This window comes from Ascaphus truei, chromosome 3 (genome assembly GCF_040206685.1).
Source record: "Ascaphus truei isolate aAscTru1 chromosome 3, aAscTru1.hap1, whole genome shotgun sequence".
NCBI classification, from domain to species: Eukaryota; Metazoa; Chordata; class Amphibia; order Anura; family Ascaphidae; genus Ascaphus; species Ascaphus truei.
In genome coordinates, this window is record NC_134485.1 from 56,681,723 (window position 1) to 56,696,158 (window position 14,436).

Consider the following 14,436-nt stretch of genomic DNA (forward strand, 5'->3'; position numbering starts at 1 on the left):
ACAGCAGGGGTTTGTAATTTACAACTAAAAACAGTACATGAAAATGATTACTTCAAAGTTTATTGTAGCTTATTTGGTAGCGATAAAGTAAATATATCATGGGAAACTCCCAATACATCGTCCCTACCATCTTTCCTATCATTATTATCATAAATCAAATTGTTAAAGAACTGTTTTAAAAGCACATACTACACTCAACAAGCTTCAGGTGGCCTGGTGAAAACATATGAACCCATATTTACTCCTTTACTAACTATTCACTTGAATATACAGTAATATGTATGTTGACACTGGACGGTTAGGCAAACCACCACCTATTACATATGGGCCATAGTATTTCCAATAAAAATAAAGTTCTATTGAGTTTTATCATTTTCCCTTCATATGTTTTCTAAGAGTTTATGGAGTACCACAGTTGGAGTTGAGAGTATTTGCATGCATCTCCTACAGCAGAGGTACTCATTTCCAGTCCTTGTGAGCCCTGAACAAGTCAGGTTTTAAAGATAGCCCAGCTTCAGCACAGGTGGGTCAATCAGTTGCTCAGTCTTTGAATGTGCTGAAGCTGGGATATCCTTAAAACCTGACCTGTTGGGGGTCACGAGGACTGGAGTTTAGCACCAGTGTCCTACAGCATAAACCTACTTTATATAAACATACAGAGTTGCTTTTATTTCTGTTTTACTACAGTATTTTAAACAAATTATTAGTTCTGAGGTTGTTTGTACCCCTGAATGTTGAATTAATGTTGGCGTTTTTAGTTTGGTCGCCCTTGTGACGTCCATTGAACGTCATTAGCTTGTGATGTTAACACCTAACTTGATGTCACAATTTTTTTTCTCCCGTAAAAAGCATTGTATGAACTATAACGGCTATTAGTGATAATGACATGCAAATGAGTTGTTATCCATGAAAGTTAACGTGGGGACTTCACTTTACATTTATTAGATCAAACCTAAATTTGGCTTTCATATCAAAACACTGAAATAGGACTTTTACAAGGTCTAGTTGGGTCCAATAACCCCAAACCAGGTACTCTGGCTTGATCCCTTCATTGCGAGCTGCTAAGGTAATGAAGCTGTTTTAATGTTAATTTTAATAACATTGTATTGAAGCAAGGGGTTTCCTGAGCTGAACCACATTCATTTCAGCCTCGGGGAACCCCTGCTTTTACAATTGCAGTTACAATGTTTTTATAATAATGTATACTGTTTGTCTCTATGTGCCCAATCCAATTAAAATATTTTAAAAAGTACAATGCTTTGCTGTTACATTGTTTTTATTTCAGTGAATACATTTAAAAATATTTTTTTTAAAAAAGCAGAAAATATCAATAACAAAGTAGTAGGAAAACGTTTTAAATGCTATTGGGCTTCAGTCGGCATCTTCCGTCTGTCTCTTGTACAGTTTCATTCTTTAAAATAATTGTTATATTGTTACTTATTAAAGCAGCAAAACGTGAGAAATCCTGTGTTTAAAAAGAAAGAAAATGATTTCTGTAGTATTTTATAATACCGTTTGCATATTTTCTTAATTCCTAATGCCATTTTTAATTTAAAAAAAATTAAAGCAGCAAATACATTGTTACAATTTTTTTCCTTTCGTTGTTATTTGTATACTGTACTAGCTGAGAGACCCGGCGTTGCCCGGGATGTAATTTTGGGGGGGCGTACGACAGGGTTAGGCTTCCCCCCCCCCTTGACAGCTAGGTGGGTGACTGAGTTGACTGAGTGTGTGGGTGACTGGGTGGGTGGGTGACACTTGACTGAGTGGGTGGGTGGGTGACTGAGTGGGTGACTTTGGGTCGGTTTGACTTTCGGTCGGTGGGTGGGTGACTGGGTCGGTGGGTGTGTGACTTTGGGTCGGTGGGTGGGTGACTTTGGGTCGGTTTGACTTTGGGTCGGTGGGTGGGTGACTTTGGGTCGGTGGGTGACTTTGGGTCGGTGGTTGGGTGGGTGGGTGGGTGAGTGGGAGACTGACTGGGTGGGTGAGTGGGAGACTGACTGGGTGGGTGAGTGGGAGACTGACTGGGTGGGTGAATGGGTGACTGGGTGGGTGGGTGACTGACTGGGTGGGTGGGTGAGTGACTGACTGGGTGGGTGAGTGGGTGACTGACTGGGTGGGTGAGTGGGTGACTGACTGGGTGGGTGAGTGGGTGGGTGAGTGGGTGACTGAATGGGTGGGTGACTGGGTGACTGAGTGGGTGGGTGACTGACTGGGTGGGTGAGTGGGTGACTGACTGACTGAATGGGTGGGTGACTGGGTGACTGACTGAATGGGTGACTGGGTGACTGAATGGGTGGGTGACTGAGTGAGTGGGTGACTGAGTGGGTGGGTGACTGAGTGGGTGAGTGGGTGGGTAAGTGGGTGACTGACTGACTGAATGGGTGGGTGACTGGGTGACTGACTGAATGGGTGACTGGGTGACTGAGTGGGTGGGTGACTGACTGAGTGGGTGACTGAGTGGGTGGGTGACTGAGTGGGTGGGTGACTGAGTGGGTGGGTGGGTGACTGAGTGGGTGGGTGGGTGGGTGACTGGGTGAAAGTGGGTGACTGGGTGAAAGTGACTGGGTGGGTGTGTGGGTGGGTGACTGAGTGGATGGGTGACTGAGTGGGTGGGTGACTGAGTGGGTGGGTGACTGAGTGAGTGGGTGGGTGACTAAGTGAGTTTTTGGGTGACTAAGTGAGTGGGTGGGTGGGTGACTGAGTGGGTGGGTGACTGAGTGAGTGACTGGGTGGGTGGGTGAAAGTGACTGGGTGGATGGGTGAGTGTGTGGGTGACTGGGTGACAGTGCGTGGGTGGGAGACGGTGTGTGACTTACCTTGACCCCGTGGCATCTGGCTGGGGCAGGAGGTGATTTCGGGAAGCTGGGGGGGGGGGGGCAAGAGTGGCAGGAGTCCCGCGCCGCGCTTCCCCTCTCCGGTAGCGGCGCACGTGATGGGGAGTCCCGCGCCGCTTCCCCTCTCCGGTAGCGGCGCACGTGATGGGGAGTCCCGCGCCGCTTCCCCTCTCCGGTAGCGGCACACGTGATGGGGAGTCCCGCGCTGCTTCCCCTCTCCGGTAGCGGCGCACGTGATGTGGAGAGCAGGAGGCCCGGGCCGCTCTTCCCCTCTCCGGTAGCGGCGCACGTGATGGGGAGTCCCGCGCCGCTTCCCCTCTCCGGTAGCGGCGCACGTGAGGGGGAGAGCAGGAGGCCCGGGCCGCGCCGCGAGGGGGGAGGAGCCTGGAGTTTGCTGCTGAGCAGGAGGGCCGCGCTTCCTCCGCGGCGCACGGTGAGGGTGATGGTGCGGCTGGGGATGTTGCGGAGCGTGGGGATTTGGGTGAGGTGGGGAGGGGGGAGAGAGTGAGGGGCACCGGGAGAGGAGGGGCACCGGGAGAGGAGGGGCACCGGGAGAGGAGGGGCACCGGGAGAGGAGGGGGGGGGGGGTGTGTGGAAGGTGAGCTGCGGTCCAACTGACGGGGGAGAGTGCTGTGTGTGTGTCCCTGTGTGTGTGTGTCCCTATGTGTGTGTCCCTGTGTGTCCTTTGGCCCGTCACTCCGCCTCAGGCCAATGAGAGGTGTGCGGGGGCGGGCCAAGGGACCAATGAGATTTCCCCTAGGGACACCGGACATCCAGGCAGGCAGGCAAACATACAGTGCTTTCACTAATATAGTATAAGATGTAAAGCATGTGACAATGTATCATTCTAAATTCTTACCTAAGCTGACAATCGTTTGATGCTTATAAATCTGTAAAAATCCTGATTGTGTGTCTAATATAATGGCCACATCAGTCAGTGTAACTCAGCAGCTACAATCTATCCTGATATTACTACGGTAACATTATCTATTGTTACAGTTTGCAGCTAAAACAACTGGGAATATTGGCAACAAATTATCACAAACAGCAAATTGTTGCAAAGATCTTACACTGCTTGGGAGGTGGGCTAAAACCTGCTATAGAAATCAATGGATGCTTTAAAACTCATTAAAAGTTGCATTAAGAATTTAATAATAATATTTACTGTACTTCAATATTTTTTATCTAATATTACAGAATTTATTTATTTTAAAAAAAACCATATTATTTCACATGCTTTGCTGCTTTATTCTTTGGTTGCTACAGCAATAATTTAAAAAGTCATATCCACTTCCTCTTTTGAATCAGGCCGACGAGCACCTTTTTGAGCTCTGCCCTTTGGCAACAAAGTTTGACAAACTGATCTGTTGCTGTGCTCGAAACAGCAGACTGTCTGTTGCTCTGAAAGCTGTAACAGTAATGTGTTACACATACTGTAGTCATATAATGTTACATATCAACTGCAGCACAGTTGGTCCGTACTGGTAATAGTATTGGGGCAGATACTCGGGTGGCAGAAGGTACTCAGGTGGGAGGAGGTACTCGGGTGAAAGGTCTATTCCAGTGGTTTCCAACCTTTTTTTTGGTTATGGAACCCTATGTGGAATTCTAAGGAACCCCCAACCCTCTCTAACTGTGTGTCTGAGAAAAGATGCATTGTAAATGCTTCTGTATTTGGTACAATTTTAAAATGACCTTAAAATTGAAAGGAACCCTTTATGGATGCCCAGGGGGAACCCATGGGTTCCTAGGTACCCTGGTTGAAAAACATTGGTCCATTCAATCTCTTTCTCCTTTGAAAGTTGCGATAATCGAACATACCCATCCATGACGTGTGTAGTGTCCAGTCAATATTTTAAAAAGTACAATGCTTTGCAGTTACAATGTTTTTATTTCAATATTTAAAAAATATTTTAAAAAGTAAAAAATATTAATAGAAAAGAAAAAGTTTAACATGTTATTAATTATTAGGCTTCAATCGACATCTCCTGGCTGTCTCTTGAACAGTTTCATTCTGTAAAATAATTGTGACATTGTTACTTATTAAAGCAGCAAAACGTGAGAAATTCTGTGTGTTTTTTTATTTCCATAAATCAGTTCTGTCTGCATATTTTTTTTAACTCCTAATGCCATTTTTAATGATTTTTTTTAAAAAGCCGCAATACTACATTTCCCCCATTTTTTCTCATTTGTATATTTAAAGCATGTGACATATGTTCTACATATAGATGTAAACATGCCGGGGCACGCTATTCTAATAAAGCAATCATTAATGCTTAAATTGTGTCACATAGAAATCTTCCAGCCTTTTTTTTTCTTCCGTAGAATGGGTACTTCGTAGCAATATATTCATAGATGTCAGATAAGAAGTTAACTTTATCTGTACTGTCTTGAATGGCAGAATATATCATATATGCATAACTGCAGGCAGGTTTAGAAAGTGCCATGTTCCATGCCATTTGTACGAACGTACTGAGACAAATTTTGATTAATGCATAGTGATTCGAGTAAAGTGTGATACTGCTGCAGTAGAGATGTACAAGGTCATTAAACAAAGAAAGGCAGTGTTTAAATTGAGACATGTCTTCATTGTATCTTCTATTGAGACACCTGTGGAGTTCCTACTGTACAGTGGCATTCAAGGGCACAGATATTTGCAGCTACCGAGTATCAAAGGTGAAGATATTCAGTGCGCCACCTGTCGGCCATGTAATGTAACATCACAAATCATTATTCCAGCTGACTGTAGCCGAGCTACAGACCAGATGTGGCTCGGTCGCGGACAAGTGTGGACAACAAAGGGTTCACACAGATGTCACACAGCACCTCACGGCGCCCACGCTGGCAGTTAATCTTACTACATCTGTACCATGGTCCTCAGAAACTTTCCCAATGTTAGATCCACCCCCACAGATCTTGCCATAAATAGATGTTTATAAGCCATGGCAAACACCTACAGACACCAGGGAATTATGGGATTTCACAGAGTGACTACCTGACCAAGGGGCAGATCCACCAAACTTCGTTAAGTCAGGGCAACTAATGTGATGTTGCCTTAATAATGAACGGAATTTAGCTACCCTGACTTTAACAGTAACCCACAAAACTAATTTCATGCAAAAACAACATCCGTTAAGGTTCTCATTAGCATAGGCTTAACTGTACGTTAAGATGGTTGCCTCCGTCTGTGTGTTAAACATGTTAACGCCAAGCTACTCATTAACATTTCCTAATGCACATAATCGTTGCAACACAGTTCTACACATGTGCAATGACATTTCTTGCATCCTCGATAGAGAAACATATTCTCTTTAGTGTCTAATACAAGCACTACGAATATATTAGGGTGCGCACCCATTAGCATTATTTAATGCGCAGGTGTGCTATGTCACCAATAAGTTAAAATAAAGTATAAATAGAAGTTCAATAATGACCGTTACTCACATCCCATACCTAGGCTAGGTAAGCAAGATGTCCCAGCCAGTGGTCCTTCTAGCCAGGCATTCAGGATTTTGATGGTGAGATTAACTGCTGAGAAACTTGATCTATTTATAACTTGGCATACCCTGTAGTTATCCACGATGCCACTTGTATTTGCTGAGATGTGTTATCGCCATTATTGAGCCGTATGAACACAGGCTGATGGAGGTCATTTGAACCTCACAGGTGGTCGGTCTGCCCACTCTGATAGACACATCTGACCTTTGACAGCAGGAATCTGGTAAGTGATCTTTACATTATTATGACTAACATAAAAACATCCCTATTTCCAAATGATCCCCCACACATGTAAAACAGACAACTCAACAATGTTAAAATAAAATGGACATAATAAGCTAAGCATTAACTGTTCCAGTAACACACATATACGTATAAGAATTATTCTCTTGCTATAACGTGTGTTTCTAAATAAATATCTATACCATTTTACATTTTTCATCAAAGGTTCTATGGTCCCTTCAGTGACTTGATTATTATTTTAGTTGACATCTCTTTATGTACAGTAGCATTAGTCATATAGTACTGATTGGTATTCACTACAGTGTTTTAGACCACATTTGGCCAATTTATCAATTGTTAACAATTAGACACGTTCCTCAAATTTTTACAATGTACTGTAGGACTACTAGCACAAATAACTTTAAACTTTTACCATGCCTCTGGTCACATTTATAGAATTGCCACTAAATGATATTAAACCTTAACACTTGTTAGAAAAGCTTTTCAACATTTAAACATACATAATCCCATGTTCTTCTTTCATATTGTATACCGTACATGTTGCACATAATTTGCGGTTATATCACCAGAATCCCAAAATGAGACTAAGATTTAGCACGCATTTAGTCCCATTCAGTTAAATGGGAATAAAGACGTGCTGAAACTTTGCACCCTTTTGTGGATCTTGCTCTTATTTTTATATTTATTCTGGCACAGTTATATAATTATACAGGCATACCCCGCATTAACGTACGCAATGGGACCGGAGCATGTATGTAAAGCGAAAATGTACTTAAAGTGAAGCACTACCTTTTTTCCCACTTATCGATGCATGTACTGTACGGCAATCATCATATACGTGCATAACTGATGTAAATAATGCATGTGTAACAGGCTCTATAGTCTCCCTGCTTGCGCACAGCTTCGGTACAGGTAGGGAGCCGGTATTGCTGTTCAGGACGTACTGACAGGCGCATGCGTGAGCTGACGTTTGCCTATTGGGCGATATGTACTTACTCGCGAGTGTATTTAAAGTGAGTGTCCTTAAAGCGGGGTATGCCTGTACCTAGATCTATGTTCTCTATATACAGGCCCATCTCACCGATTTCCAGTGCACGCTCAGGCCCCATAGGCAGAAGTTTCCCAGCAGGATACTTCGTAGGGAGAGGGAGAGTTCTTCATTTTAAATTGAACGGGGTAGAACCTCCAGTTTTGGCTCCAGTTGCCGCTTCGGCTCAAGTTGTTGCTCCAGTTGCTGCTTCAGCTCCAGTTGTGATTCCTGCTGCTCCTGCTCCAGTTATTGCTCCTGTTACTGTTCCTGCTCCAGCCCCAATTGTGGCTCCTTTTGCCGCTTCTGCGACAGCACCAGTAGTAGCTCCTGTTCCAGCTCCTGAAGTTGCTCCTAATGTGACTCCTGGTCCAGTTCATGTAGCCGATCCGGTTGTGGCTCCTGTAGCGGCTCCTGTAGCCGTTCTTATTGTGGGTCCTGTGTCAGCTCCTGTTTTGGCTCGTATTGTGGCACATGCTGCTACAGCACCTCCTCCTGCGCCAGCTGTGGCTCATGCTGTGGATGATGCCCTTGGTGATGAGGCAATCCTGCAGTATCCGCAGCAGTTGCTAGTTGTCCATCACCAGCAATGTCGTTTCACACAGATTAGCTAACTCACACCTGAGCCTCTATTGCGACGTGGCTTGTGCCGCCAGGGCGGGGATCATGTTTCAACTCCTCGCAGAAGCAAAAGAACACAGCGTCCTCAAATATGTTTATCCGGTTTTTTTTTCACAATGTTGGGATGCATTGCTTTTTCTATTTGCTTCTATTGTTGCAGTGGGATTTAACACTGAAGTAAACAAAAAATGTGATTGAAAAACATGGTTTCCTGTATTTGTTGCTTTGTCTAAAACACAATTAAAGTGTCCGTAAACATTTTTTTAAAACGCATATACATACAATTTTAATATTGCTTATGATGCTTTGCATGGAGGTAATGCTGTAAGGATTACAGTAAAGTTTCAAAGAAGGTACAGACATTATACAGTACATAGGTTTGGTTTATTATACATTTTGTTTCTCTTTGCACCCTTTTTAAAAACAAATGTTTTTTTTTTGGTGAGGGTATAATAATACACACATTATTGCAAGTGATTGCCTATCAAAAAAAGCTGCTACAGTGATCAGTGCTGTTGGGATGGGGAAACACTGTCTATAACAATTGTCATAGTGATGTCTCTTTAATGCTATTATAACATGATGTTACACATACAGTAATGTGAAGCTACTCTACTTTATATGAAGGGTTTGAATTTGAGTATTGGCAAGTTTCGCCATGACTAAACTAACTTTGTTACTGAGCTTTGTAGATCCCCATTATCACTTAATGGGACAGTAACGGACATGAATGTCTCGTTACGTCACTAACGGAGCTTTGTGGATCTACCCCCAAGTATCTAAAACCTGACATCACCCCTCTATATTTCCAATGCAGGCATCCCTCTGTAACCATTTCAATATTTGGGGAGTTCTCCCCTTCTCTGACAACTGTTGGGTTAGTACCACAGCGAGACTTTTTGATCAGTAAGTGCTACTGTGTCAGGCAGCCCTTAAGGGGATAAAACATATTTCAAACTCATTTGAAAAATGTAACTATTCTTGAACAGTAGTATTAGAATGTACATAATGTACACCGTGTAAACCATTAATGTGCCTTCAAAATGTGATTACTTTGAAATTGGCCTGCATAATATCATGTAAAACACAGCTTCTAAGATTTTATTTCGTTCCACCCAACTGCTTATTAAAAATAAATAATCAAAGCCTTTTTTTTTTTTTTAACATTTGTTCTTCATCTGAAGAGTAATTTGTGATTGATTTGTTTTTTGAAAACGTAACCCCTCTTTACCCAAGCATCCACATTAGAACTGTGATTAAATCATTCGTCTTCTAAGTGATTTTACAGTGTCACATGTGGTTATAATGGCAATGAAGCTCTACAGGAGCTGACATCAGATAATCCTTCTAATCCTGGGAAAGCCAGGAGTGTCAAAGTAGTATAACATACAAATATTGTAACTCGGTGACAGAAAGGACAAGTCTGTTTGTATAAATGTTACTACGTAAAAGAATTTATGTTGCAATATTGCAATTTTTCATATAAAAGGAAATCGTTCCACATGTTAAATAGCTATAATAGGATCCATTTTGTACCATAGAATAGTGTTTCCCAGCCGAGATTCCGTGGCACACTGGGCCGTGCGAGGATCAAAAGGGTGCCGCTGGATTTCCCCGATCTCCTAGAGCAGGGAGAGAGCAGGGCAGTTTCCTCTATCATGATTGGCAGCTGCTGGGTAATGCAGCCAGTCAGGAGGAGGTGTTAGGAGCCTGAAGGTTTGGCCAAGCTGAGGAGGAAGCAGCATGGGCAGTAGCGGTGAGGCTGTGCTGTGTGTGTCTGTCCTGTTTGTATTTGGTGTGTATGTGTTTTCTGTGACTGTCCCGTTGTGTGTGTTTTCTGCGACTTTCTGCCCCCTCTGATTCCCCTGCCCCCTTCGGATTCCCTGCCCATCTGACTCCTGTGCCTCGTGGCTACCTGTGACTCCCTGCTCCCCTCAGACTCCTGTGACTCACTGCCCCCTGAGACTCCCCTGCCCCCTGGACTCCTGTGATTCCCTGCCCCCTCTTACTGTCTGTCTGTCTCCTGTGACTCTGCCTGTCTCTTTCTCCTGTGTTTTCTGTGACCCTCTCCTGTTGTAGGGGTGCCTCAGCAACTGAGCACTGTGGTTAGGGGTTCCCTGAGAGAAAAACATTTGAAAACCACTGGCATAGAATCTGGTACTTTGCATGCACTGTAAACATAATACCCCACCCACCCTTGGATGATAATGTATTTTGCCAAAAAACATTCAAAATGTTATGCATATTATTTTAAATTGTGTACTGTACCTCTCACGTCCAAGACAACAGTATAAAACACCCATTTTATTCATGCTATTCTGTTCATTTCCATTTCAAATGCATTTGATCTTTATTCTGTATAATTGAAAACTAAATATTTCAAGAGGTGATAATTTTGAATTTAATGTGCAAGGGTTTATGCAAGGACATATTTATTAAAATATATTCTAAAATGTTGTAGACATTGAGCCTTTATGAGAAAAAAAAAATTATCGTGAAGCTCTGAAACTTTTTTTTAGCTCATAGAACATACTAAAAAGTGTCAGAATTCAGAGATTTGAGTTATGACTAAGGACGTTCTTCAATATCATAATTGTATTGAATGTGTTTTTTGGGGCCAATGACAGTGCTTTTGTCCACATTGGAACTTATAGAACAAGCCGCAAATTGAGTGAATGGGGCACTGAAATATATGTAGGTACTCTCTGCTGACTCCTACTGATAACATCAATGTTCCCTAATTTCTTGGTAACAATGAATACAAAAAGTACTGGTGTGGGTAAGGCCTATACTTTATACCGCATCTACTGATTTGTGAAAAGCAATGAGCAAAATTAACATGATAGAGCAAGATCATGCTAGACAAGTTATAGTTTTAAATGCTGAAACGTAATTTTTAATATCATTCTACATTGCAGCAAGATCATTTTCCAGGAGAGCATATTTTAGCCAAACAGATCATATCCTTTTTTTTTATATAGTATTCAAATTGTTAGACCACCACCAGACTACTGGAATGTAATGAGTGGCAGCATGAATAAAGCAACTATAAGAATAATGCAGGATTGTAGGCCACATCTGGGTTCCTTGACATGGTGTTGACTACAATAGCCAGAACCACTAGGAAGTATATTAGTACCACACAGCAAGCAGAAGCAGAGTATTGCAACTTGCCAAGATAATTGTTGAACAAGAGAGGTAACACTGACAGGGAACAGGAGAGAGAAGAGCTGAAGAGGCTGGCAAAGGATGTCATGTAGCCAGGAAAGTGAAGCATCGAGTGACAACACATAGGTAGAAGTTGAAAACAAGCCAAGGTCAAAGATGTACAATTGCTGACATACAGGAAACACACATTAAGGTAAAAGCAAGGGAGAATCAGATTGTACTTACTTGGAACTAAAGCAAAATTAATGTTGAAGGTCAGAAAAGTGTACCTAGAACAGAACCAATCACTTCAATTGTTTGAGTGACCAGTTCGAGCTAGCCTGTTATCTTGTGCTCTACAGCTCAGTTAGAAGACACAGCTTCCTACGAGATATGGTGACTACTGTACATAATGGTCATGGGGAAATAGCTCTGTCATGCATACAGTGTACTGTATGTCTATGGCGAAAGCAATAAATGTGTTTACAATAGTACTTTCCTTTTACACTCGCTAATTGTCTCTTTAACACATTCAGTGTCAGAGGGGCCTGCAGTGCATTGCAACATAGTTAATGACATTGGCCACAACTTATCGAATGGGTGATATGTTAACTGTATATCACAATGACGTATCCTGTCCTGTTTTAGATGCAATCCTACTGAATATCAACTTCGAGCTAAATACATTATATGGAAGAGGGGCTGATATCTAAGAACTAAAATGAAATCTTGATCTAATTCTACTTATGTTGTTATGTTATATAACAGGGATTTTCATTGTCTTGCTTCCAACTAGAAAAGGATTTAGAACAACTTATTTCTTTAGAAGATGTCTTGAAAACAATAAAAATCTCTAAAGCTTCAAAATGGACTGATTCTAGTAGGTTTTCAAATCCTTGCTAATAACAAGGTTTCTACTGTATGTAACCTCACATTACATCGTTAAATACTGTAGTAGTGGTTTGAAAAATACAGTACATATGTCCATCGAGTTCAACCTATGTTAAAATGTAATCATCTAATATAATCACCCTAATTTTTTACTTATATGTATATTGATCCAGATAAAGGCAAACAAAACACCCCAGTGAAACATTTTACAATTATATCTCATAAGGAGAAAAATAAATTCCTGTTATGGCAATCAGATTTCTCCCTGAAGTAACATCCTTCCTATATTTAACTTATTTTGTATCTCCCTGTACAGCTTTCATTTCTAAAAAAAAAAAAAAAAAAGTTGTCTAACCTGTTTTTGCCAGCAGGCTCCATGGGTACTAAATTCAACATTTAACTGCCCTTCCTATACAGAACACCTTCCTTTTCTGCTGGTGAAATTTCCTTTCCTCCAGTCTCAAGGGATGACCCCATGTCATTTGCACTGTCCTTGGGATAAATAGTTTCCTTGAATGTTCTTTGTACTGACTTTGAAAATAGTTTTAAATAGTGATTACATCCCCTCGTCGACACCTCTGTTCTAATGTAAACAAACCTATGTTCGATAGCCTTTTCTCATAGGTCCGACCTGCCATCCCCTTTTTGCAGTGAAACTTCTTTGCTGGCACATACAGAGTTTTGATGGGGAAAATTTCATTCGTTGTAACAAAAACACGTGACGGAAGTGACGTCATGACGCAGAAATTGGCGCGGGACTAGGTATATGGGCAGAAGGGTCCTCCGGCGCACCGCACATGCGCAGAGACCTCCGGTTCAGCACTAACAACACTTAGGAGACTGAGAGACGGAGACCACACACACAGACTCACACTCCCAGACACACCCAAAGAGAGAGAAAGAGAGAGAGATACACACAGACACACTCACACACACAAATATGAGGAACTCACAGTTAGTATACATATAGAAGTGCAAATAGCTAAAACGGGGGGGGGGGGTGCCGAGCATGCGCGTTCTAAGTCAAATTTCTTTGTGTTTTGTCACTGAAATTGTGTTTTGATTTTTAATTAAAAACATCACCATCACAAATACAATTTCTGTGACAAAAGACAAAAAAGTTTCACTTAAAATGCGCGTGCTCGGCACACACACCCTTTTTATTTTTCATTTGCTGACTCTTCTCTGCAACTTTTCCAGTTACATAATGTATTTTTATGGAGTGGTATCCATATTCAAAGTGTGGTCTTTACAAGGATGTATATATTTCTGTGTTCCCTTTCCTCTATACACAGTTTTATGCATGATAGTATCATGTTACCTTTTGAGCTCTATAGCTAAGCCTACTGTCTGGAAGCTCTCCTAAATCCTTCTTCATCAACTATTGACCTAATTTTATCTCATTCAGTTTGCACTGTAGGTACAGTAGCATGATTATTCATTGTTCCCAAATGCATAACCTTATATTTATCTGTATTAATCCTCAACTTCCTTGTGCCCATCCAAACTTCTAGTTCTTCCAAGTCCTTCTATAGAGAAATTACATCCTGTTCTAATTTTATTATCTTAAATAATTTAGTGTCATCATTATGCCAACCTCAAGGTCATTATATAAACAAGTTAAAAAGAAGATGCCCCAGTACTAAATGTTGCGGTACTCCATTTACCATTTTAGCCCAATCTGAAAATGTTCAATCTTTGACAACTCTCTGCTGTCTATCCTTCAAACAGTTTTCGATCCAGTTGCAAATATTTTTACCCAGACTAATTGCCTTTATTTTGTTCACTAATCTCTTGTGTGACACCATTTTAGAAGCCTTTGCAAAATCTACGTAGACCACATCAACTGCATTACCCTTGTCTAAATTCCTGCTTGCTGTACCTTTTCAAAGAAACGAGTAAGGTTGGTTTGGCATGACCCTTTCCTCATAAATCGATGCTGACCATTACTAACAATTTTGTTATCTAGAATGCATTCCTGAATATTATCTTTTAATAAAGCGTTAAGTACGTGTCCCACTATTGATGTCAGGCTTACAGGTCTGTAATTTCCTGGTTCTGATCCACCTCCATGTTTACATATTCTATAATGATATTCTAATGGGTGGGTCTGGAGTCAAGCTTCAGTAATAGTCTGCAAAACATTAAAATCAAAGTGTATTGGTTTTTTTT

General features: G+C 41.6%; 1 protein-coding gene across 6 annotated transcripts in view; it reads left to right on the forward strand.

The window, feature by feature from the left end:
* The window catches only part of EPHA6 (EPH receptor A6), an 833,380-nt gene that overhangs the window by 335,897 nt on the left and 483,047 nt on the right, over nt 1-14,436 (forward strand). The window lies entirely within an intron of this gene.